The sequence below is a fragment of the Taudactylus pleione genome, unplaced genomic scaffold (assembly GCF_031769625.1).
Source record: "Taudactylus pleione unplaced genomic scaffold, aTauple2 ptg000837l, whole genome shotgun sequence".
NCBI classification, from domain to species: Eukaryota; Metazoa; Chordata; class Amphibia; order Anura; family Myobatrachidae; genus Taudactylus; species Taudactylus pleione.
Genome location: NW_028285239.1, coordinates 616,072 through 640,383, shown reverse-complemented (window position 1 = coordinate 640,383; position 24,312 = coordinate 616,072). Strand labels below are relative to the sequence as shown.

General features: G+C 46.2%; 1 long non-coding RNA gene across 1 annotated transcript; it reads right to left on the bottom strand.

Moving 5' to 3' along the window:
* Window positions 1-1,955: 1,955 nt before the first annotated feature.
* Window positions 1,956-8,901, bottom strand: LOC148474524 (uncharacterized). The gene is made up of 3 exons (XR_015872873.1): window positions 8,702-8,901; window positions 2,650-2,982; window positions 1,956-2,037 (listed from the first exon to the last, which is right to left on the bottom strand). It is a non-coding gene; the product is annotated as an uncharacterized LOC148474524 (long non-coding RNA).
* Window positions 8,902-24,312: the final 15,411 nt, after the last annotated feature.

Sequence of the window (24,312 nt, the reverse complement as noted above, 5' to 3'; positions counted from 1 at the left end):
TTATAGTGGCGATGGTCCACGACCCCGACCAACCTGAACATCCTCCTAGGCGTAGGCATCGTAGGCGTGCAAGGCCCCAGATATTTAGAACACGTGTCACCCTTTTTGGAATGCCTGATGATGTGGTTTTACGGCGTTATCGCCTACCACCCCAAATCATCCTAGACACTCTTTCATTAATAGAGAGTGATCTGGAAAGGCAGATTAACAATCCAACAGCAATACCACCACTTATGCAGTTAATATCGGTGTTACATTTTTGCACCTCAGGATCCTTCCAGACCACAGTTGGGATCGTTGCTGGCATTTCCCAATCCTCCTTTTCAAGGATCCTGAGGGCGGTAATGGATGCACTCTTTAAGCACCTCCATCATTTTATTAATATGCCTTTGGATATGGGGTCCCTTAATGTGGTGAAGTAGAAATTTTTCGAAATTGCAGGCTTCCCACACATCATAGGGGTTGTGGACGGCACTCACATACCATTTCAGCCTCCAGCAGCACTGGAGGCAATATTTAGGAACCGCAAACATTTCCATTCAATGAATGTAATGGTGGTATGTGATGCCTCCCTCCAGATCCTGTCCCTGAATGCCAAATTTCCAGGAAGTGCACTTGATTCATTTGTCATCCGGCAATCAGGGATTTGGCACAAATTAAACAACCTACAAGCTGGTGATGCATGGCTTCTGGGTAAGTGGTACCCCTAATTTTTAAAGCAAACACTGTTGACTTAGAAATGGTACTGAATGTTTTTTTATTTTCACAGGAGACAGTGGTTACCCTTGCACGCCCTGGCTGCTCACTCCTTATTTGGTTCCTACACCAGGGCCACAAAGTCAATATAATTCATCACTTACTGCCACCAGGCAGGGGGTGGAGCGTTGTATTGGCCTTTTAAAAGGCTGATTTCGATGCCTCCACCGCTCTGGTGGCGACCTCATGTATTTGCCGGCTATGGTTTCCAAAATTGTGGTCCTGTGTGGGATATTTCACAACATCGCCTTAAGGAGTGGTGTCCCAATGCAGCCAGAGGATGCCTTGTCTGAGGATGGCCCCCCCGAGTGTGGTCGGAGGAGAGTGTAGGGAGGGCCATACGTGATAAGGTAGTTACACGCTTTTTCAGGTATTTGAATTTCCTTTGTTTTACATTTGTTGACATTTTGAATAATGAAAATTATGTGTGTTTACTATCCTATGTTTCAAATTTTAACCTTTTTTTTTTTTCAAAATCCAAACAACAACCTTCTTACTTCCTGAAGTTGATCGCCTGTGACATTAATGTCTCACAAATGACCTTTACACCTGGACAAATGTGTTTCTTACATGATTTGGCATGCACCATCTTCAACCAGTTCTTGATTTTTTTTGTCAAATAGTTGTGTGGTTTTTTTGTATTGTGAGCTATTGTGTAATAAACAAATTTTATATTTCATCGTTTTTTTTTTTTTACATGAAAAACCAGCAAATGGACAGTACCTTTTAACTTAATTTCCAAGTGTTTTTTTTTTTTAAACAAAATAACAATTAACAACATGTTTGCATAGTTTGCCCTACCTTTTTTCCTCTTTATTTTCCTATTTTGGGAGTTACATGGATAATTTAGAATAAATTAAATAATTATATAAGGGTATTTTAGCGAAACATTATGGAGTTAATATCAATTGTCCCAATTAGTTGAATGACAAAATATGTCTTTAAAGTCTTGGAAACCACTCTTTGTTTTTTAAAGTTACATTTTTAAAGAATACTTACTCCAAAAATTTAGTCTGCCACATTGTTTGCATTTTCATATGCAAATTCCAAAAACCCAAATGTTTAAAAAAAAAAAACACATTGATTGACCTTGTGAGCTAATGTTTGAGTCAATAAATGAGATTTGTTTAAATAAACTCCTTTTATTAGCAAAATTAAGTAAAATAAAAATGTAATTGCGCAAAAAAACAATTAAATGGTCCATTGAGACCAGCAGCTGGACCAAATGGCCCCTCATCACCATTATATGGGCCAAAATCGCCTGATCCCACCTCCTTGGGTCTGTTGAAAGACAAATATGTGTTTTAATTAAATGTGAATTTTTAAAAGAAAACATAACAGAAAAACAGTATGATTTACAATTAAAAAAAGTTTACATACCATGCTAATTTTTGTGCTATAATATAGTGGTAACATGAATTTGCCTAAATTACCAATTGGCACAAAAAAACAACTTAACAAAACATGAACATGAGAATAGTGGTTTGAACAATCACTTTGGGATCTTAAATAATCCTTACACAATTTGTATATTGATTTTAGTGTAGAAATTTACAAAAGCACAATGAAACTTGTATTTGGCTCTGGCATATGTGGTTATTGTAAAGTTTATTTTGTTATGAAACATGAATAAATTTGGGCAAAATTTAGGTAAACAAACTCCAAAAAACTTAAAAAAATAAAATAAAAACCCGAATAAAAAAAAAATTAAACATTAAATTTTGGCCAAAATTATTAAAAAATTAGCACCCAAAAGAAAAAAAAGATGCTTTAACCCAAAAGAAAAAAAAACAAAAACATTGGACTGCCCTTAGATTGTAAGCAGGGATACCACAGTGTATGCATATAGGGCACATTTTAACAAAATAATTGCAAACATGAAATACAAAATACCTGCAGGTTCAGGGCCAGGTTGGCCCAGATCCTCTTCCTCAGAAGAAGTGGGCCAGTGGATGGCCGAAGGTGGGGAAATGTCCGGTGGGGATAAAGGGGAGGGGTTGAAATCAGAAGTGGGTGCATCAGGGGAGGGTGTGGGAATGTGGATTGGTAGGACAGGGGAGGGAGGGGTTATTTGGATTTGGGGAGCAGGAGAGGAAGGGGAAATAGGGATGTCCAGGTCAGGGGAGGGTGGAGAAATTTGGGAGGAGTGTGCAGGGGAGGAGATGGTGGGAGTTGGGGAGAGGGGTTGGGCAGGCCTCCGACTCCGTCTATGGATACGCTCCTGACCTAAATGATGTATAGTTTGTAATATTAGCAAATATGTATACCAAAAAACATTTAAAATGTAAAACATTAACCCAAAAGAAAATAATAATTAAAAATCAACAACATTAACAAGGTCTCATTTAGCCCGAAAAAAACGCATACTGCACGCATGCACACGCATTATTGCAAATTTACATTAGCAAAGACAAAAAGTAACAACAGATTGTCATAGATATATAAACATTCAAATATCCACTTACGCCGACGGATCCTCATGCGAAGATGCGCAAGCAGGTGTGGGGACCGGCGGCGTAAATCCGACCACCGGCGCTCTAATTGGCCGATGGTCCTCCGAAATCCCAAGGCCCGCAGCCTGTGCCGCACCTCCGCGTACGGCCGTCGCTTGCGTTAGTTGGTTGACGGGTGCCGGCATGTCGGTTATTCGGCGATCCAGCACTTCAGTGAGCACCAGCAGCTCACGCCGTGTAAAAGCACTGGCTCTCATGATGGCAATGTTTTTTTTTTACACAAATCAGTTTTATTACAGGGACCCCTAAATTTTGATTGGCTAATGTACTTTCATAAATAACATGAGGAATTCTATTGGTTAATGTGTGAGTCATGTGAACAACCTCTAAGAATATATTGTGACTTATGATTGGCTTGCTGCATTTGGATGCGTTAGCAACAAGCCGGAAATAAAACAATATCTAAATTATAAACCAAACTAAAAGCTATTAAAAAAACAAACAAACAGCCTTTGGATTGAAAAAAAACAAGTTTGCCGTTAAAGCGGACGGATTCTACGGACCAAAATGAACACAAAACAAACAATAAAGTTTATTGACATTCAAAGAAGAAACAAGATTGAAAACTTTCGACCAACAATTAAGTAAATTAAGGTAATGATTGGCACCAATCGATTCACGGATGTTTGACGAAGGAGAAACAAGGCGATCGACAAATGACAGGCCTACTTCCGGTCGTACTTGTGCGAGCGAACACTTCATCAAAAAACGAGTAGTGCGCTCGCCATTTCAGACGCTCGTTAGCTAGAGGAGGGGTTGTGGAAATATGGGGCGGAAGACTCGCTACGAGCGAACACACGTGCGAGCGCTTGGTTTGACATTTGGACGGTCGTACCTACTGCGGGCGAAAGGCTGATTTCGTCCGGCTCTGAATCAGGCCCTGAGTGTCGCTGACTGAAATCCTGGCTGACTGGCTCAGTTACTAAGTTACTAACACAGCAGGGTTGTGAAGCAATTAAGGGCTTATTTCCGGCAGCAGTTTCGATGATAAAGTTCCACATAGCTCTTATATGGCAGCCATGTATCCAAGTCACTATATAAGTGAAGGCTAATGACTACCTTTGACTGAAGTCCGCGTAGTTATACTGTAGCTGCTTCTATTATTTAGATATAGTATGAAGGGCTGTCACTGGCATAATTACAGACCTCTCCTGCAGTCACTCAGCCTGGTTACCACCGCCCCTCCAGTAAGCTCCATCCTCCACCAGACTGCCTCTCCTTCTTGGTCGCCGCCCCTGGACACTAAAAGGCTGGTTCGGCTCTACTCCGCTCCGCCCCTGACTCCGCCTCTAGCAGCTGCCGTCAATGACGTTGCCGAAGTTCCCCGCCATCCAGCCGCTCTGCTGCTGCCGGGAACATACCGCTAACTGTATCTGAGGTGAATCCCGTCAGTTATGTCCTCACTTCACACCAGGCTGCCTCCGGACTCTCTCAGCGGCGCCGCCACCAATGTTCCTGAGGTACGGTCCCCTTAGCACAGGAGCTCTGCTCCACTTAACTGCTTCAGGCAACGACTCCAACTGTCAGTCCTGTAGCCCCTTATATCTCCTTCCTCCGGGTACCCTGCACGCTCCGGCTTCACTCCCGCTGGGGTCGGGTGCTGCAGCCAGTGTTTAAACGGCAGCCGGCCATTCTCTCCATAATGTGCAGGGCTCCCCTCAAAGGTCCAATGGACTAGTCCCTCCCTCGTGCCCATGGGCGCCGAGAGGGGGAGGGGGAGCGGGTACAGTTTACCCGGGCTTGCTAGAGGGGCCCGGCGGGGCCTGGGTCTGGTGTGGCCCCCCCACTCCCTCACAGCAGCTCAGCACGCAGCTTGTGCTGAGAGCTTGTGCTTGTGCACACAACCGGAGCAGTCTCCTATGGCTGTGGGGGGGGGAGCGATCACACTGATCGCGCCCCCCCCCCTGCTTAGCACCGGGCTGGGGGGCCTACAGCGCCCCCCTCCCCAGCACGCAGCGCCACTAGGCAGAAATTAAAAAGTTATGAATATTTCTTTTTTTTCCAAGGGGGTGTGGCCACGCCTCCCGCGATTAGGCCACGCCCCTCCATTACCCGGGCTCTCAACAGCCCTGCTCATGCCCACCATTACGACCAGTTTAGAACCGGTGGGAAAGGCCACAGTCCCAGGGGAGAAAACAGGGCACAGTCCCGGGCACAAGCACAACATACAGAAACACAATATCAACATCTGTACAGCAAAACACAGGCAGCATTATTTTCCAGCAAGGCAGAGGTATCTCCACATAAATAGTACTAATAAGTGCTACTCCCAGGACTCAGGGTACCACAGACTTCCCCACTACTCCACCTCCCCGCTCTATAGAAGCCTTCACACATCTCCTGAGACGGCCTGATTTGGGTTTTGCAGTGAAATGACGCTCTTACGTACTTCTCTGACTCTCAGATGAATGTCAGTGAATTGGCAGAGCCCTGGCAGATGAGCTCACACAAAGCTGCTGTGACTTGGCAGAGTACGTGCGGACATCATACTGTACGTGTATGGAGGAGCTGTGAGAGGCACTGAGACATACTACTTCATTGCTAATGATCCTTGTGACATGCTACATTCATCTTCCCTGTCTGCAGCCTGTTTGTGATGGGACAGTTCCCAACGTAATGCACGTACAGCACATTTTCCAGGCTGGGGTAAGGTGTAGGGACAGCAGGGCTGAGAGCTTGTGGGTGTTCTTACACTATAGTTTAATCCCATACATGATGTAAACTGCCAGTGGAAGGGGCGAAGGTGTTGTGAACGGGCAGATGGAGGATTGAATAACTAGCGGAGGCCGGTGTCGGCTTTAGTGAGTGTCAGCACTGATGCAGCACAGTTGTACCAGGAATAATGAACACTTAGGGGCATATTCAATTAGACGCGTAAAAACAGAAAGGTTTCGCCTGCCGTACTTTTCGCCAACTGCACGTGATTTGGAGGCGAAAACTTTTCGTGCGCGGCCCCACTTTTCACCCTATTCAATTCCAAAGGACGCGAAAACGGGACCCGGCGAGACTCAAACAGATGAAAAGTGCTGTCAGATTTGAGGAAACCAGCCTGGCACCCCCCAAAACATGCACTAACGTTGGGGATCAATGTAGATGCCCCCGGATAGCCCTGCTGAAGGTATTTGGGGTACTTAAATGCTCTCAATAGCTGCTAGTTAGCGTCTTTGCACAAGTGATGAAGAATAGCATTTAGCAGGTTTTTTTTGAGAAAATAACTAGTCCCAGCAAATTTGGGGTACATGAAAATGGGTGCAGGCATGGTTAAAAATCGCAAAGTTAAGTTTTAATAAACCTTAAAAACGCACCTTCAGCAAGCACCTGCAATAAAAAAACACCTCCCCCATACTTGCAGACCCCCCTAAAGCTTATTTTGCTAATTTTGAAGTTTGTACCCCAACTTTGAATTTTTCCGCACCCTTTTTCAAAGTCACTTCTTAATTTTTAGGATTTTTTTGATGCAGTTAACTTTTGGGGGCCTGTCCCAAGGGTGCAGGGTGGTTCTCCCACCTTTGCACCCCAAAACCGCAATTCTGCACTTTTTTCCGCCTGTTTTCATAAGCGAATATTTTTCGCCTAGGCCAATGCATTGACTTTCCGCGTAGGTCAAAAATCTTTGGAATTGAATACGGGGATAAGTTTTCGCCTGGCGAAATGACGTCATCAGTAAAACTTTTCCTCCGAAAACTGCTTATCTTGGCTAATTGAATATCCCCCATAATTGCACAACGATGGTTAAGGTATGCGCAGACGGAACCTCGCACAGGCTCATACCGGGGCCAGCAGCCACCAACAGGGGACAGCCACTGATGTTTTACCATTGGTGGCTCTCTTCGATGGTGAAACCTCTCACCATCTCCGTTAGACCATCGATGGTTGCTAACCATTGATGGTCAATGGTTGCTAACCATCAATGGTCGAAAGTTGCTAATCATCGGTGGTCGATGGCCACCCCTAGCCCGGATGCTCCACACACTGCAGGGTGCGTGCCTTGAGTGCTATTGGTGCTACTAGCCGCAGGGTGCCGTTCTAGACATCCTGCCAGCCAGATGCAGGGACATGGGGCAGCGACAGTGCCACCCCCAGGCTCCTTTGCCCTGGGTGACAGAACCACGTGCACACTCCCTATTGCCCATGTGTATGGCCAGCATTTGACCCCCACAAAGTAACCCTAACCTGCCCCACACACGGGAAGCTATTTACTGCTATAGATTATACTCCATGTGTGGTGACTATGGACCAGATATGTACGGGATGCTGATATTTATTTACATCTAGGTGCAGGCAGCTAAGTCGCACTGCGCAGGTGCGTTACCATAGTCGCTCGTAGCGACCGTTTACTTGCAGTGTGATTGACAGCATTCGGGGGAGGTAGCAAAACACGCCGGCATGTCGCAACAATTTTCTGGGAGTGTCACATCCTGCGCCGGCGATTCCGTACGCATGGAATACGTCTCAGTTCTGCATGACCATAGAGTAACTCAGGAGTGCTAACATGGAATGATCTGAGAGCGATGCTGCATCTTTATATGCAGATGCTTGTGTCGCCCGTGGGTGTCTCAATACATATTCCGGCGGCTGCGTCATTTTCTCACAGGATCGCAATAGCGTATATCTCTCAGTCAAGCCCTGTGTTGACATTCTAATAATGTCGACATAGCATCAGTGTTGACATTGTGAATGTCTAACATATATACTGATCAATTTAGGTGCATACACACACAACGATTTTTTTAACGATTATTGATAACGATATCGTTTATCGTTCAATCGTTGAAAAAATCGTTCACTTTCTGAGTTAAAACGAACGATTATCGTTCATGCGTGTTCACGTTTGTTGTTTGTAGTTCAGTCAGACTGACCAACTGAATGATTTTCAGTAAGGGAATATGCAAAAATCGTTTGTAGTTCAAAAAAATCGTTCATTACACTTTAAAAAATCTGACAAATAATCTGACAGAAAATCGTTCATAAAATCGTTGGTAACAAAATCGTTGTGTGTGTAATAAATGATTTTCGTTCATTTTTTCAAGGGAAAAATGAACAAAAATTGTTTACTAAAATCGTTCATTTACTAAATATAAACAACGATTTTTTTGAACAACAAACGATTTTTGCATATTCCCTTACTGAAAATCGTTGAGTTGGTCAGTCTGACTGAACTACAAACGTGAACGCGCATGAACGATAATCTTTCATCGTTTTAACTTAGAAAGTTAACGATTTTTTCTATGATTGAATGATTAACGATATCGTTAACGATAATCGTTCAAAAAATCGTTGTGTGTGTATGCACCTTAAGTATTTACATTTTCATCTGAGGTAACTTTATGTATTTACATTTTTATGTATTTACATTTTCATCTGAGGTAACTTTATGTATTTACATTTTCATCTAAGGTTACTTTCTCATGATTCAAGCTTTAGGGCCTCACCTGAAAGTGCCATGTGGTTTGTTTGACATGTAAAATAGTCCTCAATGTTTCTGTGTCAGAAGTCTCTTTCTTTGTACTAATCCCGGGTGCCTGCACATCGAATGGATTTTGAATGAGTATGTAAATACATTATTACACTAAATGTTAATCCTCTGTTAATCTCACATCGCCGCTTGTAAGAGACGTTCACAATGAGGCAGCAGCAGCCTGGGGCAGGCAAGTTTTCAATTTGTGTAATTGGTCCAGGCTGAGGCTTAAATCAGCGCTGAGGAGCTGCTCCTGGCGATGACAGCTTTTTATGATCTCCAGCCATTCGCTGTCATGGGATTGTGCAAGCTGAGGGATGCTCGCTGTCACATCCCGCGCACATCCCGCGCTCGTCTATTGTGTGATGTTTATCTAGCAAACAACACAGTTTTACATGGAGCATCCTGGATTCATTATCACTGAGTGTGGAGAGTAATCTTTAGTAAATGTCTGTCCACAAAAACAATATATTCTAATTGCGGGCAAAGTGGATGCGGTTTAGTCAGTGGGCACTGTTTATCGATATGCCAACTGCTCCTCTCCATGTAAATCTTGCGAAGCAGGTGGCACAGCGAAAATCATGCTGCAAACTCGCAGCGATTTTACAGTTGCGCACCAAAGCAGTTCAGTATTGCCCCAGATGCCGGCGATCCCCAACACCGCCAATTTCACAGCTATTTAGTGGCGGCAAAAAGTTCACCTGAAAGGCAGCGTAACTGCGCGTGGGTGAACTCGTGCGCACAGAGGGCCTGATTCAGAACTGCTCGCGAGAGCTTGATGAACGGCTGGCAGCTACATCGAGACTACAATGATGAATGGGCCTGTACATATAATATTAATAATAACATGCAGGAACTTCTGTCGCCACATGCATAAGAGGCCCTTTGACCTTTATGAACAGGGCCCTAAAGAGTAACAACGCCAATTATTTTTTGGAGGTTAAATCATCAACATGCACTGGGCTAACTCCTGATACTGGGGGTGATTCAGAGGTGGAGCCGCTACTGCATCCTACCAGCTGTGTACAAAGATGCACTAGTATAGGCGGACCGTTGGCCACACTGGCAGGGGCAGAATGTCCGACTGAGCGTGCCACCGGCGTCAGTGACACTCCACTGATGTCGTCAGGCGCGATCTGATGACATGTGTGCACAGGACAAACATGCTATTGCTGGTAGTGTCGCTGCTTATAACAACTGAACAAGGTATGGGGACGAACTAGCTCCTCCCACTCAGGGGCGGGCAATGTCGGCCAATGAAATCAGTTCCTGTCCTGAGCGGGCGGCCGTGGATCGGTGAGCTGGCTAATGAGTGGTCTGGAGTCTGCTGCCACCCGGTCCACCCCTGGACCACCCCCTTAGTTTCACACTGCTCCTCCGGCTGCCTCGGCCTGTCAGTCACAGGGGCAGCAGCGGAGCGAATGCAGATGTAAAGCCACTCTGACAGGCAGAGGCTATTATGGGGGCGGTGCAGGTGCGGGGACGGCCTGCATGTTGCCCCATCTTCTGGATGTGGCGAGACCAGGATCTGCGTCCATGGATGCACACTCCTGGCCTCACATGCCGGCCAGCCTGCATAAATTGAGGCTTACGCAGCTGGCCGCCACCGTCCAACATCGCGACCGATGAACACTATGATATGTGAATGTTTACATTTTATATACAGTATATATACTATGATATGTGAATGTTTACATTTTATATATATACTTATATACTATGAGATGTGAAGGTTTACATTTTATATATATATATACTATGAGATGTGAAGGTTTACATTTTATATATAAATATATATATATATATATATATATATCTTTTTTTTAAGTTCCTGCTCTGATACAAATAACAGTTTATGTTACAGCCCAGGGCTCACTTCTGTTTGCTTATTGTTTTGGAGAGATATGATTCATGTTAGTTGTTCTTAGGACCTCATTCAGAGCCGCTCGCAAAAAGCGAGCGCTCGCTCTGAATGAGGGCGGACACTTTTTTTTCTAAAAGCCGGCCTCCTGGCCGCTCGCTAAGCTGTGGATGACCACCCACAGCTTTTGTGAGCGGCCAGGTGATGGTCGCGACCATCAGGCTTGCGACGAGACCCTTGTGGTAGGGTCGTGCCTGCCACAAGCCCCAGTGAGCTTCCGGCTCTAATAGAGGCGGAAGCTCACTACTGACATCACTGGTGATATCAGTAGGGCCGCCCACAAACGGCAGGCGTTCCTTCAGCCACCCCGCCACCCCGCCTACAAAACGGGGCGAGCTGTCTATCATCTATCATCCCGTTTGTAGCAAGCCACGGGGCTTGCGCATGCCTCACCATCGACCCACTTGCGAGCGCATAGCACTTGCGAGCGGGTCTGAATCAGGCCCTTAGTGTCTATGGTTGGAGAACTACACACAGAAAGTGACAGCGGGGTCACAACTAACGTCATGAACCGTATTACTATAATTGGTGTCCTCAAGCAATACCCATCAGCTTTCACATCTCTCCCCCTGGGGAAACGTATGCGCCAAAAGTATGGTGCATACACATGGTCAGATTTTCCTTCAGATCTGTACAATAACGATTTTAAAAATTGTTCAATTGTTCATATCTGAAGGAAAATCTGACATATCTGACATTTGTCAGATGAACGATGAGCGCTCCTGATGGTCAGATAACGATATCTGACATCAGATCTGTTTGCAGTCAGATTTGGACAATTCCATTCATTTTAATGCAGCCAGAAATCGTTCAATTGTTCAAATCATTGGTAAAATCGTTCAATCGTTCATCTGACACATCTAACCGTGTGTATGCACATAAAGGATATTGTGTAACGTATGGAAACATTGTGCCAGATACTGAGTCACACATAGAGCAGGTCAGTCTCTGGAATTGGGGGTCACAGGTGGGCCGGTTGGGGGCATGGTGCTGTTAATTGCATCATCGCGACACAGCCCCCTGATGTTTTGCTGTGAAACGTTGCGGTGGCGCGGCCGCGCTGATGCGGTTCATGGCAAAAGTGACGGGATGCGGGAGACTTGTCCACTTTCTGGGCAGGAGACTGTCCCCCAAATTACGGAGTCTCACAGAATTTCCGGGAGAGAGTGGGCAAGCATGACATAATGTGGTCGCAATTCTGGACGCCCTATAGCCATCATAAGTCTTACGTGACTATCTGCCCGTATTAACATACGCACCTGTGAGATGGCACCGCCTCCAGCCCCTACGACAGCAGCCATCAGAACTAATGTCCATCTGTGGCAGGTCCCCATCTGATTGGTTGTTATAGTTGTCCAGCACCTGTTTTCATCAAGGTCTTGGATTGGTCTCTGCAGGCCATCTCTCCAGCCCGGTAAAGACATTTGCTGTTTGGGCAACCGTACGTGTTTTCTATTACAGATAATTGATAACAGCGAGCTATGATTCTTCCGCCATTACCCTCTTTGCATCTGCACAGTGTTTAATTAAATTTGCAACATTTTTCCGTAAGACGTAGACGGAAGACATCGCCCGCTGTGAATTCTAAATTTTTTTTTTGTTTTGTTTGCATTAATTTTTGCAATATTCCTTTTTCTAATAATTGTATAAATAGAGCTTTGAAGATGAAGTATGGGAAAAGGCTTCTTTCCCACTAACATGCCAACAGTTCCCACAAAACGAAGGGTTCCCGTGCACATAATGGTTGCACAACATTAAATGGAGCCTGCCGGGTGAGGGGGAGTGGAGAGGGGGGGTATGGAAAACCCCCCACAGATACAGCCACAAAAACCTTCTTTGCTTCTACTCCTGGTTTGAACAAGATACGTCTGTTTCCCTGTAATAAGGAACAAATTTTCAGCACTGTATGGGAACATTTTAATGCAACATTCTTGGCGGAGGTCATTGTTAGTTCAGGCTGGAGATGTTTTTCTCCCTCTCTCCTTTTTCCCTGTGTGGCATCAGAAATCCATCAGGTTTCCTGTGGGATGGAAACAGAGACGCCATCACCAGGGTGAGCGTGAAAAGCGGGGTTCCCAACTACCACCAATGTATACAATATATGGGAATCGGTATGAGTTACCGCCGGACCTAAGTCTGGGGGTTCAAATCTTGACGCCGGAAGACCGACAATAGAAGATACCGACAGGGTAAGTATTTGTACTATCCCTAACCCTCTAACCCTCCTTTAGGGGTGCCTAACCATAACCCCCCTCCTAAACCTAACCCTCCCAGGGGGATGCCTAACCCTTACTTTCCCCCCGGGGGTGCCTAACCCCCCCTTCCCCTAGCCTGACCCTAACCCTCCCAGGGGGTGCTTAACCCTAAGTCGCCGCCAGGAAACCTCTAACCTAACCCTCCGACGTAGGGATAATGATAGGCGTTGGGATTTCGAAGCTTATCATTGGTCCGTTGTTGGGTTATAACAGTCGGCTTCCTAACTACATACCCAGTATATGCATACATACACTGCTTATAGAGCAGTTATTACTGTATAACTGTACTTTGGAAGAGCCTACAACACTAACCTCTAACCCCACCGTGCACGTATCTATGATCACCAGTTGTTCTGTTGTGGGGTCTCTAACTCAGCTCTCTGAGTGACCACCGCTTGGTTAGCCCAGAGTCCATGCACTCTCTATCAATATCCTGTATGCGGAGAACTACTCAACTGGACCAAGAGGTGACAACGTACTGGGCCATAGGGAGACTCCAAAAGATCCTTCAAAGTCATCACATGATGACATTGTACTCATGGAATGATCATGTGACTCATGACAGTCCTAAGATAAGATCCTTGACAATTCATATCGCAATGCTCCATCCCAGTAGCCCAGATCGCTTCCCCATTGCGCACATGCCAGTCTCTTATTTATGTCACTGGCCCTGGAAAGCTCCACAGGATGTGTTGTTTAATTACTCAGAAATGTCAACTAGGTCATCCAGCGCTATGTATGAAACTGAAGTGTACTTTTCATGCTCAGTGGTTGTTATTAAATAATCACTTTAAATTCAGACTCGTCGAGCAAAAACCCAATGCAAGCCTCGGCACAGCATAGAACCAAGATGTTCCACATGGAGGTTAACCTAAGGGCCTCTCGAGTCAACATGGATTTAAAACTCTCTTGACAAAGTACTCTAGGTCAGTAGATGGGATCTGAGGAACCAGAGGCACCTGGAGAGCAGATGCCAGGGAGGAAATATGTGCAAGTGAGACATTACGGGCAGGAATGCGGCAGATAAGGCGCGCAGACGCCATCATTGCACAATGCTCTCGTACAGTCCATCATTTTATATTTTGTATCATGTCTCCAGGTGTTAAGCTGCGCTTCATTGATCTTTACAATCTCCAAACTTCCTCCCAAAAAACCTGTACAGTATTAAATCCACAAGTGCCTTTAACCTTTGGGGCTCTGCACATTTCTATTCAAGCTTTTGAAATAACTTTACCACTGTAACCACTGTAAGAGTCGGTGCCCACAGAACGACCCATATGAGAATAATCCACTTTGGGAATAATGACCATGTTCTCAGGTACCCTGCAGGAGAGACAGCTGTGAAGACTTCTAACACCGGTTATTTACTGAAATCTTCTCAAGGTTCATTATTACTTGAGGGCGGGGGGGGGGGGGGATATTTATCAAAGCTTGGAGAGAGATAAAATTGTGAGAGATAAAATACTAACCAATCAGCTTCTACCTTACATTTTACAGGCTGTGTTTAAGAAATTACAGTTAGGAGCTGATTGGTTGGTACTTTATTTCTTGCAATTTGGTCTCTCTTTCAAGCTTTGATAAATACCTCTTTAATGAGCCAGATGTTGGCAGCAGCCCAGTTTCACCACCCAGTGGACAGACGTGGGTCATCATTTTGAAGAGTTTTACATATCCGACAAATAAAGTTACATAAAGTTGTCAAGATAGCTGTAAATGCTTAAAAATCTTTTTGTCATGCATTCTTGAGTGAAGCACATGAGCTTTTGTGCATTTGTGTTACATATGTGCCCGTGGGGTTCCTAAAACCACCTTGGCTGTGTCTGTAGGTTACAAAGGGAACTCATGGAAATTCTCTCAGTTGACGCGTTTCTCCCCTCACTTGCATGCATGGTACAACATAGGAGACGCAAAGCTGAAGTCAGCGAGTACCAGGTGGAGCAGGTGATCTTGTGAAGTAGAATAGTATAATAGTGCGCATGGGGGGTGCCACACCCTAATGTACAGCACCCCCCCCCCCCACACACACACACACACAAACACCTGCAGCAGGGGTGGATTGGGATGCCAGGGCCGATTCCCACTGGGCCGATCCTTTGTTTTCTTTAGGGGCTGCCGCCCTTTATTTACCCCTGCTCCACTACCGTTGGCCGGGCTGCTGCGATCGGAGCACAGCTCAGCTCGGAGCTCATGGCTGATGGGAAAGCTGCTTGCCTTGCCCAGCCACAGCAGCTCCCCCATAAGCCTTTGTGGAACCTGTCAGTTACCACTGATGGCTCCATCTACAGCCCATCCCTACACGCACAACACAGGACTCAGGAGCCAGCGCTGACCTGTCAAGACCAGCCAGTATTGCAAGTCAGCCAAATCCTGAGTATGGGCTGGTCCCTTTGGTGGCCAGCGGCCGCTCTGCCTGCCCTTTAGTGACTAACCCTCCCCTGGGCCTCCAAACCTTGTCCAGCTTTATATAATATATATATATATATATATATATACATACAGGGCATATATATTATATATATATATATATATATATATATACAGGGCTTGTAAATTTTTTCTTAAACCTAGGAGCCAGGATGAAAGTGTAGGAGCCAGACCCCCCCTTCCCCTGGGGCACCATTACTGAGCACCTATGCCCCGGGCAACCAACCCCCATGGCCACACCACTAACGGGGTACCCCAGGTAAATCACCCTCCCACAGCCACATTACTGAGCAGCTAACCCCCTCTCCAGGCAACCAACCCCCTGAAAGACCACCCCTCCACAGCCAAAAAACCCCGGGCAAGCAAAGCCACCGCCGGCAGTGGCCGAACTAGAGAGTGGTGGACCCAGATGCAAGAATATGCTTTAGGCACCCCTATGCAGTGCCCCAGTAGTAATTCTCCCCTATGCAGTGCCCCCAGTAGTAGTCCCCCCTATGCAGTGCCCCCAGTAGTAGTCCCCACTATGCATTGCCCTTAGTAGAGCCCCCTATACAGTGCCCTAGTAACAACCCCCTTATTCAGTGCCCCCAGTAGTGGCCACCCCCCTATGCAGTGCCCCCAGTAGTGGTCCCCATATACAATGCCCCCAGAAGTGGTCCCCCCTATGCATTGGCCCCAGTAGCTGTCCTCCCAGTAGTAGTCCCCCTATACAGTGCCCGAGTAGTAGTCCCCCCTATGCAGTGACCCCAGTAGTAGACCCCAGTAGTAGTCCCCACTATGCATTTCCCCTAGTAGCGGCCCCACCCTGCACAGTGCCCCAGTAGTGGCCCCCCATACAGTGTCCCCAGTAGCGGCCACCCCCACCTATGCAGAGCCCCCACAGTAGCGGCCACCCAAACTATGCAGTGTCCTCACAGTGTCCCTAGTAATGGTCACCCCCCTATGCAGTGCCCCTTAAAAAAAAAAAGCGCAACTTACCTGATCCACGCTCCTGCTGACGATCGCCGCTGTCCGCTCCTACAGGCCCGCTCTGCACTATGGGAGAGACGTCATGACGTCTCTCACATCACATGCTGCGGGGTGAGCCAGAAGGCGGAGCTCATGAGTGAGCTCCAACCAGCTCACTCCGTGGACGACGCAGCAGCCAATGAGAGTCTTACAGACTCTCATCGGCTGCTATAACAAACATACAACCACCGCTGGTGGCTGTGTGTTTGTTACTCTGTAGGGTGGATTGCGGTCTGCACTATAGGGCCCGGGGGTTGCTGAAAATCTGGTCGCCAGGCAGCGAAATCTAGTCGCCGGGTTTTGTCGAACCCTGTATATATATATATATATATATATATATATATATATATATATTGGAGAAGACGCCGATCCATTTCATATACAGGATCTCTGCTTCACAATCCCACTTTCATATGTGAGGAATTGGTTACAAGACACTGTTTGTGCAATCACTTGTGGGACTCATTCCCTGGACATTGGTATTGTTCCAAACTCTGAATTAAGCGCACTAATTATTTTTTATATATATATATAGGGACATGGTGGAATCTGAACTGGATAAAGTGGTATCTAAGTTTGCAAATAGAGGATATAGGCCCTCATTCAGAGCCGTACGCTCTGAGCAGAGCGCACGCTCTGAATGAGGGCCGGGCTCCATTTTCATGGAGCGTCCTCCTGGACGCTCGTATAGCTGTGGGTCACCACCCACAGGCTATACGAGACCATCGCGACCATCGAAATTGCGAGCCGGAGCCTGCGGTTGAGGTTTTCAACCGCAAGCTCCGGAGTGATTTTGGCTCTATCAGAGCCAAAATCACTCCCACTGACATCACTAGTGATGTCAGTGGGCCGGCTTCTGACGGGAGGCGTTCCCATGGGAACGCCCCCGTCAGGGAGGCACGCCCCCGGCACGCCCACCAAAGGGGGCGTGCTGTCAATCAACATTGACAGCACGCCCCCTTTGATCGGACACAACGAGCGAAGGACTTTCCTTCGCTCGTCGCGTCTGGCGCATGCGCACGACGGAGCGCATGCTCAGTGCATAACATCGACCCACTTGCGAGCGGACAGCCGCTCGTGAGTGGGTCTGAATCAGGCCCCATATACCCAAAGGGACTAAATGAAAAAATTACGTGGAATGTCTTTCTTTAATTAATTAGAATAATGGTGTTTATTGTTCCTATGTAATGTTGCTGAGTGGTATTGAAATGGTTAAAATGTAATATACATCCTTGGTTAATAGTATCTCAATTGTATATTGCTATATTTATATGAAGTTTCATCTATTTAATATTGGTATATTTCGAGTCCCTGATTGTATCCATGCACTTGATACTTTGTATTTATGTATGTCATACTTGTTGTCCTCTCCCCAGACGCCGCGGTATGTTTGAACAGTCTGCGGATCAGTGTGGACAGAGTCTGAGGTTGCCTAGTTACAGAAGCGTGTATATACACGCGCCGTGCATGACGTCATACATGCCGCGACGCCGGGACGGGATTTGGACACGAGCTCTGACTGGGTCACTGATAGATGCATACACTATTTAAGGTAAGCACTATATGTTTTCTTTTGTTACACCCTGAGGAAAAAGCCCTTGAGGCTTTGAAACGTTGGCTTAATAAACCACTTTTACTTACTTGAAAAGTCCGTTTGAGTGCCGCCTGGTCCTTTGGTTATGGACAATCGCTGGATATATATATATATATATATATATATAATATATGATATATGTGATATATATGTGATATATATATACGGTATATATGATATTAATTTCTATACACATATTTACTTTATAACAAACAATGGCAGTTTTTGACAAAGCTCTTCAATCTGAGAAGACAACATCCTACCCCGTCGCCAGACCCCGCCCCTCAATAGACTCCACCCCCAAAAGCAGAGATAGACGTGTTTTTCTGGTGGTGCACACCCTAATGTAATGTGCTGTGCACGCCTATGGGTGCAATAATTTACAAGGTGATTTCAGATATTAGGAGTCTCACAGAAGTAGCAGAATTATACGACTAACTTTTAGATAATTTTCCAGCCACAAAGAACATCTTTCGTGCACTAAAAATTAAACACTTTCAAATGTATTGACGCTTGTAACTTTGCATTAACATTCGCTATTCCTGGACACACAATCCTATCTTAAAGGAGGTATACTGAATATAAGCTCCATACTGAGGGTCTGATGCCGCTGCTGGAATTACTGTATGCCAGTTTGCCTAATGCAAAACCCCCATATTGTCTGCATGGCCAGAAAGCAGACATATGTATTAGCGGGTATGTATATTTGTGTGAACCTGATGCTTGCAACTAGATAGGTAGGACAGGGGAAGTAAGGAGCAGTGTAATGTATTTCCTCTGCCCTGACCCCTTCTGGTACCCTCCAGATAGAAGTACAGGGGACATTATTATTATATCAGTTATGTATATAGCGCACATATATTCCAAGAATATTTGGCCATTCACATCAGTCCCTGCCCCAGAAAAGCTTACAATCTATATTGCCTATCACATGCGCACACACACATACGCACTAGGGTTAATTTTGTAGGTAGACCAATTAACCTACCAGTATATTTTTGGAATGTGGGAGGAAACTGGAGCACCCGGAGGAAACCCACGCAAGCACCGGGAGAATATACACACTCCACACAGAGCCGTGGTGGGAATTGAACCCACAACCTCAGTGCTGTGAGGCAGTAATGCTAACAATTACACCGTCTGTGACTTGGACAGCTCTATAGAGGCATCCTGTAACATTCCGCATTGCAGATGATGCTGACACTTGACGCTTCTCCACTTCATAATAAGGAGGGATAGTACACTGCTTAGTGGCCAGGCGAAACGCGTGGATAATTTATGAAATGTATGGAAGCTTTTGACCATAACAGAACTGCATTGTCTTCATCCTAATTAACTATTATGTATTATAACCTCAACTGAATACACCTGGAAAACCACAATTGATGACTTTGAGACAGGCACCCACTCCTCACCCTATCACCCCCTGCTTGGGCCACACAAGGTGAGGGGCATTCAGATGGATTGTTTGGGGGGAGGGGGCACCTTGGGCAGACATTCCAAGCCATATCAGGCGCAATGACAGAAATATTTAGAAAACTGAACATGAGGGTAACAGTTGTAGGTTTGCGGCATCTGAGTGTTTCAATACAAGGCAAAGAGCAAACTCGAGATTCAGTTACGGGCTATGCCAAGCATGCAATGAATAATATGTTAGCAGGAACCATGGCATTTCCGGACGAGATTGTGCCACTAGTGACCTCCCATTGTCCCTGGCATTATATGTTAGGAAACCACAGGACTAAAATAATCCCCATCTCTGCCTCTGTGATTTAGCCAAATAAAAATAGCCGGACACAGCAGCGATGTAAGACAATTGTGTCATCTTCGGTCCAGCTGCAACACGTAGCGAAGAATAGAATCTGCCGCTCCCCATGGTGGTTAACTTCACAGGCGTAAGTGGAACCCTGGGTGGATCAAATGTAAACCTTTGGACTGATATAACAGAAGAAATTATTTTGCCCACTAGGAGCCATAGATAGTAGTGAACTTTCAGGTGCTTGGTCCCTATATGAGATGAAGGTCACGGTATCAAGAAAGAGCGGTAATATATCTCAGCGAATGTAAGTGCGGCATTGTGCTGCTGGTAGCACTCATATTACTCAAGACAACATGGATAGACTTGGATCTTGCCGCTTGGTGTAGAAACCAGAATGGACGAGGTCATCACTGCAAAGCACACTGATCTTCTGGCCACATTTACCAACATGCCAGGATAACTGGTTAGCCATCATTTGTCCTGGCTCTTACTGTTTATTCCTAGTTTCTCTCCAGCAACAATAACGTTTCCCAATAACCGGACTCAGGGATCTATGGAGCTCATTCAGACCCGGACGCAAAGCTGCGCTCTCACGCAGCCAAAAGAGAGAGAGCGAAGGCAGAGCGAACGCATGCCAGTATAAAGCTGCACACCTTTCTGTCTCCAGGAAGTGTGTGATTAATCGGTAACATTGAGAGCCATCGGAGCTGCACGCAACGCTTGAGGCAGACCCTACACCGCTGCAAGCACTGCGATCTTTGCTAATTATGCACACCACTAAAATGCCGTTTAAACGGCCTGACACGCTTGTGTTCACACATCCACTCCCCCGTTCCCAAGCACTTTCCCCTGTTACCACCCACAAACGTCACTCAAAATAGAGTCCAGTCTGTGTACTACGAGCGCACAATTTCCGAGCGTAGTGAGTGACTCACGCATGCACATATTGACGCATGCGCAAACGTGCGATTATCGGCCATAGCGTGCGTTCGCGGATTAGCGTCCGGGACTGAATCAGGGCCTATGTACTAAGACTTGCAGAGAAATAAAGTGGACGGAGATAAAGTACCAACCAATCAGCTCCCAACTGTCACTTTACAGTCTGTGTTTGAAAGCTTTACAGATGCATTTGTGTGAACACGCCCACTGTGCACTTGACCAATGGTTGTGCAAAATTTCCTCCGTCCGTTCTGTTTGTCTAAGCCCAAGGAGATCAAGGCACAGAGGGGGTCATTCAGACCCGCGAGCGAGCGCAGGACGCTCGCAAGCGGGTCGATGTTGCCCCACTGCGCATGCGCGAGACCCGGATAGCAACGGGCTCTCCGTCGCTCCGGGTCTCGCCCCAAATGGGGTGTGCTGTCGGTGTTGATTGACAGCACGCCCCCTTTGGTGGGCGTTCCCATGGGAACGCCTACCGTCTCCAGCCGGCCCCACTGACATCACTAGTGATGTCAGTGGGAGTGATTTTGGCTCTGATAGAGCCAAAATCACTCCAGGGCTTGCGGCAGCGAGACCCTACCGCAGGGTTAAAGAGCATGGGTGCCGACTTGGGGTCAGTTACCCCTTCTAGGTATTTAATTAGAACCCGAATGCATGATAGAAGGGGCGGAAGCTGATTAAATCCAGACTTTTCCCCTAAATTTAGTTACTTTTGAGCTCTTGGTAGAGTGTAATCAGTCTTCCAGCTTAGATGAAAGAAATCTACAATAGAAAAGATCCAGAGCAGACTTGGCGACTGATACCGAAACTAGGATTTGCTGGGACGTGTTTAGCATAATATCAAAAGCCTTAGGGCAGGGTCCATTGGCAGAGAGAGGTAATGAGCGAGGCGAGAGGTAGCAATACATATACTGGGAAAGGAGGCTCCTGATACCAATCCAGAATGTAGCCTGCTTCTAGTGACTTAGCCGAGACCACCAGATAGCATGGATACTGTACATACATACTCCAAAACACTTAATCACACATATATACCGTACTATATATAATCTACGTATTACCACAATTCTAAATATCGAAAGTCTGTCTGGTTATGACTGTTGTAGTTCAAACTTCCATACATCTCCAGAGAAAATCCATCTGAAAAAAATTAAAAAATTAACAATATATTGGTATTTATGCTTTGACCAAAGGTATATAACACTCTTCACATGTATTCCTATGGGGTTTCTTTCAAAGTGGTATATAGAAGATAATCCTTCACCGCACACAAAAGACAAAGAACTCCATATAGCTCACATGTATGCTTACATGTAACCGGCGTGTACTTATAGACTGGGCATCTTTAATGTTTACCCATTTGCACAAGGTATTCTATGGTGATGAGGACCCCAGCCAGGCCAAGTGTTCTATAGTGATGAGGACACCAGTCAGGCCAAGTGTTCTATGGTGATGAGGACCCCAGTCAGGCCAAGTGTTCTTTGGTGATGAGGACCCCAGTCAGGCCAAGTGTTCTTTGGTGATGAGGACCCCAGCAAGGCCAAATGTTCTATGGTGATGAGGACCCCAGCAAGGTCAAGTGTTCTATGGTGATGAGGACCCCAGCCAGGCCAAGTGTTCTATGGTGATGAGGACCCCAGCCAGGCCAGGCCAAGTGTTCTATGGTGATGAGGACCCCAGCCAGGCCAAGTGTTCTATGGTGATGAGGGCTCCAGCCAGGCCAAGTGTTCTATGGTGATGAGGACCCCAACCAGATCAAGTGTTCTATGCTGATGAGGACCCCAGCCAGGCCAAGTGTTCTATGGTGATGAGGACCCCAGTCAGGCCAAGTTTCTTTGGTGATGAGGACCCCAAACAGTCCAAGTGTTCTATGGTGATGAGGACCCCAGCCAGGCCAAGTGTTCTATGCTGATGAGGACCCCAGCCAAGCCAAGTGTTCTATGGTGATGAGGACCCCAGCCAAGCCAAGTGTTCTATGGTGATGAGGAGCCCAGCCAGGACAAGTGTTCTATGGTGATGAGGACGCCAACCAGGCCATGAATTCTATAGTGATGAGGACCCCAGCCAGGTCAAGGGTTCTATGGTGATGAGGACCCCAGCCAGGCCAAGTGTTCTATGGTGATGAGGACCCCAACCAGGCCAAGTGTTCTATGGTGATGAGAACCCCAGCCAGGCCAAGTGTTCTATGGTGATGAGGACCCCAGCCAGGCCAAGTGTTCTATGGTGATGAGGACCCCAATCAGGCCAAGTGTTTTATGGTGATGAGGACCCCAGCCAGGCCAAGTGTTCTATGGTGATGAGGACCCCAACCAGGCCAAGTGTTTTATGGTGATGAGGACCCCAGCCAGGCCAAGTGTTCTATGGTGATGAGGACCCCAGCCAGCGGACTGAAGGAGAGGACTTAAGTGGCCCGGCATGCACCAGGTCTAATTTACTAGTGCACAATATTTTATACCGTTGGGTGTATGACCTTTGTTCCACACAGATGGGTTTGATAGGACCATTTCACACTGGTTGTAGTCATAAAATTTTAACTGTACATGAATATTCTATGTTTTTTATCTAACATCCAGCCATCAATCTGTTAATAAGGACACAGTGTTTGGATCTTACTATCCCCATCAATCCAGTGCCTAACACAAACACAGGCAATAATAACACTGCGCTCTGTAAATAACCTTTTATAATTACCACATGAAGGAATCTGGAAGTTGCCCAAGAATTATTAATTCTTGATTATAAATATAATTATCTTAGTAGAAAGGAATAAACCCAGACTTCGGAACGCTACTGGTCTTGTCTGACGAGAATAATTTATTATATATGGAAATTAACAATTACATTAATCATATTGCTTCACTTTTTGATGGAAAAAACATCCACGCACACCTTGTCCATAACAAGTTTTCTCCAATATACTTCACGTGCCCCAAACGAAGGCTTCCTCGGAATTACCAGGAACGTAGACAGACATTATTTTGATACCCTGAAATTAGGGGGTCATAATTGTTAAACAGTCTGTGCCAAGTAAAGTGAAGTCATGAATGTTCCAGAAAAATGTAAATAAATGTATTTTATTAAAGAAGATTGTTCTCAGATAAAGTAGTCAATGGGTACATGTGTGACTGTGCTGCCCCTATAGAAGGAAGAACACAGGACTCTACCAAGGAGTCTGAGACAAGGGAGAGGTACCCCCGTTAGTCACACGGTGATAGGTTGACAAGTCAGCACGTGAGGACAGGTGGAGCATTAGCTTGGTGTCTAGGGAGAGAGCAGGGAAAAGTCCAGGATGTGTGTCGACTGGCAGTTGGTCCCAGGAGCAAACGCCGCAAACTGTTCCCCCCCTTGTTGCGCTGTAGGGACCGGAGAGAGAGGAACGGTCGGCAGGTCCCTGAGGTAGCGGTAGCTGAAGAGAGCTCCGGTGTGCTGTTTACCTGATATAACCAGAGGACAGGAGCGGCGATCCGGAGACAAGGAAAGTCGTGGCTGTGGTCTAGAGACATTGCGGCGGCAGAAGGGAACTGACAGCAGGAAGTGGAAGCCTGTCGGGTAGAAGGCACGACTGAGGCGGAGTCAGTGGGATCAGCATATAGATGGAGGCGAGTCTATCCTGGGTCCTCTGGAGGCTGTGTCGGGCACTGCAGGGAACCAGGAGGTCACGGTGGTAAGAGACTTATTACACACC